A 4,433-nucleotide genomic window follows, 5' to 3' on the forward strand; every position below is an offset into this window, starting at 1 on the left:
TGTGTGCTCATGCCTCCTGGCCCATCTCACCCTGGGCACAGCCACCTGCATGGGCTTGCAGCATGCCCCAGAGGAAGGAGGGCAGTCAGGAGGTGACTGAAACAAGAGGATCCCAGTATTGTCACTGGGGCATAAAAGGGCTCTTGGGAATTCAGCATAATTGATTTTTCCTGCAGCAGGTCTCAGGTATAACGCTGGAACAGCAAGAGGAGGATCAATGCCAAAATATCCCACTTAACCGCTCTCTTTAGGAGTGGAGACAACCTGTAGACAGCTTGAGTATTTTTCTATCCAGCCTTAAAAATGAGTCCCTCAATACCAGGACAACACGGCCTCCACAAGGGCAGCCCAGTGCCAGCTCAGCTTTATCTTTCTAATTCAAATTAAGGGCATTTAGGCTGAGAACCAGTCACATCCTCACCTGGGCCTTAGAAACCCAGCAGTTCCTGGAGCCTTTAGAAACCGTCAGGCTCTGCATTTTCCTCAGGCTGCATTAGTCTCTCTCTTACACAGAAGCAATGAGAAATCAGCACAACTGTCAGGTGCAGGACCCTGGGGCAGCTTTCTAGGTTTTAGGTTGGCTGGTGCTAACTTGTGATGTTTTGTTTCCAGGATGCCAAATCCATCTCTATAGTAAGCTTCAGAAATGGGCCTTAGGACCTTGTGAACGACTGTTTACCCAAGGATTTCGGTCTCTGGCACAGGGGTTGTGCCAGGTTACAGTTTCTCTGTAGCAGGAGCATTATATTTGGTTTCAGGATACCAATGCTGGTAGACCTGCAGCACGAGAAGCACATTACATCCTTGCATGTAATGCATGGCGATTATGGGAGGAGACTTAGAGAGAAGCTTGGAGTACACATAGTAACTACAGGAGAAAAATACACATCAGCTTCATGAATCATTGGGAGTATACTACTCTCTGGGGGGAAAAAAAGAGTGGTTATCAAAAACTTCAGGTATACACAAATGCAGAAGTTCTCTGGTTCTCTTGGTGGTTGTCCAAACTCTACAATATTCCATGTGTTAGCAAATAGGAGGATCAAAGCCAGCAGTAAAAACAGTCTTCTGTCAAAATTCAAAGAGCAGCAGAGGGCTGTGGAGGTAGATGGTGCCTCCCTAATGTGTCCATTTGATACCATTCCAAGAAAACATTCAATGCCCATTAAAGGAAATCTACACACTGTGTAGCTTTGTAAAAATAATTTCGTCTGAAAAACTTCTCTTTCAGAGTGTTAAAGATGCTGGTCCTTTGCACTGGACATCTTATGAGTAGGGTGAAGTCTTCCCACTAATCCCTTAAGAACCAGTTTCTGCCCCAGCCAGCCCCAGTTCTCTGTGGGGCACTGGATGGATCACTCAGATGGGCAAATCAACTGCTCAACTCTGAAAGGGTGTGAGATCCTGTCCTATTCCCATAGGTGCTTTTGCATTCATCCTCCTTGGCCCATAGCTTGCTTTTTCTCCTCTTTCCACAGAACAGCAGCAAAGAAAGAATGCATTGTATCTGCAAAGCCTGTGAAAGCCTCAAGCCTTGGATGTGAATTAAGCTTGATGTGAGGAAGCTGGGTTTTCCCAGGAGTCCAGTTTCAGTGCTCCTGTGGGAACAGCTGAGTTCAGGTTCTTAATTTCTTCCCACCCAAGAAGTTACGTGACTAGCAGGTTCAAAAGGAGAAGCTTAGCCTCCTTTTCCTTGGAAGCAGCTTTATTCAAACCTTGTATCATTTGCAGAGTGCCCCTGAAGCACAATTGTGCAACCAGGGACTGTATGAAATATGTAAGCTTTCCATTCTGCAGTTTTTCCCCTTTGCTTGGCATATGGAATACACTAGGCATGCTTGCTGATGAAGAGCTCCTCTGGAAGAAGTCATCTTTAACAAGGGATGAAAATGTGATAAATGTTTTATAATCAAAGTCCTATAAGCGAAGGTGAAGGTGAGGTAGTTCGTATCCATCTGAGTGGAAACTGGCTGGAAGTTTAACAGTCACTTGGCACTGGGTTTCTCTTCCAACAGGCTCATTTTCACAGACGTTCATCTCTGCTGCAGCTGTTTCTGCTATAATTTATACAGGTGTTGATACTCATAAACAGTCCTGTCCGCAGTACGCCTGATGTTAAAATCTTTTTGTTGGTGTTGTTATTCGAAATCAAAGGCTCTATTTCTGCAAGTACGGGTAATTCATGAGGTTTCATCCATCTGCATGCTGATGCTAATTAAAAAGCTGTTATCAAGTCTCTTCACCCCACAGCCAGCAGATAAAGTTGGTTTACCAGCTTCATCTCCAAACTAAGGGCTAATTAATATAATTTTACTGATGAGGAATTTCTGTATTATTCCCCCTTTGAACAGCACTTATATTCTAATGGAAGGCTAGTTGAACTTGCAGTGACAGTCAAATTATTTTTGTACTGGGGCAAGCCACTATCTTTTGAATCAAATTGTTCCTCTATTAATTACTGCAATGCACTTATCTGAAACATGTAGCTGGGGTGACAGTGTCTGTTAACAGCAGGGAATGTGTAACTATGGTGGAAAGATCATAAACGAGAATTGTGAGGAATGCTGAGAGACAGGGTGATATTCAGGTGTGAGCAGCGAGGGCTTTCAGTTTCCAGGTAGGTGGCTGCTAATACAAATATCTGGCAGCAGCTCTGTGAGATCACAGTGCACCTATGGAGTCTTCGTCCCAGTGACATCAAGGAGGCCACCACAGCCCAGACAAACCTTCCTGTCAAACAATGCTCAGCACAGGACTTATGAAGATATTTTCCTGCTTACAGAAAAGAAACATGTAAGCAGGCATGCAGCAGCAGATGAGGGTTCTGTGTCAATGTGTGTGAAGTTGTGTTCATATTCAGAGAAGGGCTGGGGAAGAATGTGGTGGTTATGGAGATGCAGTAGACATAGTGCTTTGACCTTAGAAGGATCAGACTGCTTTCATGAGCAATACCTAGATAAATAATTGATTTGAGACATGACATGAACAGAAATGGAAGACTTTATTTCACCAGAAGAAACTTGACATTAGTAGAAATAATTTTATTCCAAATCATTCAAAGAGCAAAACCCTGAGCCAGGCCTGCTGGCCTCATTGTCCTATTAAGAAAGGTTTCCATTTTGGAAAAAGTCTAAAGTTTTCAGGGAAAATAAGGTTATCTATAGTGCTTTCTAATCTTGCAGTGCATCACAGTTCTGCTACAGCTTCATTATTCAAGCAAAGAACCATCTAAATCATCTCACCCACCTCCCCTGCTTTCTAATTAGAAAATCAGCATGGTCGTGAGCTCCTAATCTGATCCTCATTTCCTTCCTCTGGCTAATGTCCACAGCAGTTGTTACTGCTGTTTAAATGTTAGCAGACTTGATCTGAACCACAGTTTGTTCCCTCACTAGAGCTGTTAAATATCTTGGATGAAGGAAGAAAAAAATACTTTGTCTTTCAGCAGCTCCATGCTGCACCCCATGGCTATTGAGTCAGGTCATAGAGCCCAGAAAAAGTTTCCAAAAAACAGATGGTTACAAACCTCTGTGAAATCTGCATGTGTTCAGAAGTCAGAACACCTTTTATAAAAGTCAGGTTAATTAATACCTGTGATTTTGCAGGAAATTAAGCACAGGAAGCATTCCCTCAAACCTTGCTCCTGACAGGGTGCCTGAAACTACAGTAATTGCCTTGTACCGGGGATGTCATTTTTCATTTCTAGCACGTCTTGTTTAACCGGGCAGCTTCTTAAATTACTATTCATTGTCTGCTCTGTAGTGAAGTAAGCCTTTCCGCATGGCTTTTCATACATGGAAACATGAATTCAGAAGATGGCCAACATGTACTTTGCTGAGGCATGTCTCAAGCAAAGCTCTTGCAGGCTGTGTAACTTCATCAAAGGATTGTTGTCTGGTAATAGAGGACTTCTGTCGGACTGATCTCAACAGAGAGGAGAAAATGAAAAATGTCCCACGGTTTAACAGACTTCAAAGACACTTGAGGTTCTGTTTAGACCCTTTGCTTTGATCTGCAAATAATTTTGTGATTGGGTAGAGAGAAGGGGAGAAATCACAAATATTCACCTTATGCTCTTGATTTAAATTTCTGTGGGGTTTAGTTTTTTGTTTTGATTGTTTAGTGTTGTTGTTGTTGTTTTCCTCTTTTCCCCAGAATCGGGATCATTTGTGTGTTACTGTCTAGTGGTGGATATATTTCACGGACCCACATTATCAATAAAAATTTGGAGAGATTGTGGAAAGAGTACAACAGGCCCAGTTCTAAAGCCAGGATAATTCCATGGCCAAAGAAGAGTTGCTTTTTCCTGAAAAGTAATTTTAAAACTTCCATTTTGGCTAAACCCAGCACTAATCAAATGTCCAGGTGTAGCCAGTCCTAGGCATATGGGACTTTAAATGAGATGTGGGCTTTTTATTAATTTGCCTTCCTTA

At 42.6% G+C, this 4,433-nt stretch overlaps 1 long non-coding RNA gene across 1 annotated transcript; it reads left to right on the forward strand.

The window, feature by feature from the left end:
* Positions 1-508: 508 nt before the first annotated feature.
* On the forward strand, positions 509-1,703 carry LOC118175147. The gene is made up of 2 exons (XR_004754897.1): positions 509-910; positions 1,479-1,703. It is a non-coding gene; the product is annotated as an uncharacterized LOC118175147 (long non-coding RNA).
* The last annotated feature ends 2,730 nt before the right edge of the window (positions 1,704-4,433 follow it).

The sequence above is a fragment of the Oxyura jamaicensis genome, chromosome 15 (genome assembly GCF_011077185.1).
Source record: "Oxyura jamaicensis isolate SHBP4307 breed ruddy duck chromosome 15, BPBGC_Ojam_1.0, whole genome shotgun sequence".
Classification (NCBI taxonomy): domain Eukaryota; kingdom Metazoa; phylum Chordata; class Aves; order Anseriformes; family Anatidae; genus Oxyura; species Oxyura jamaicensis.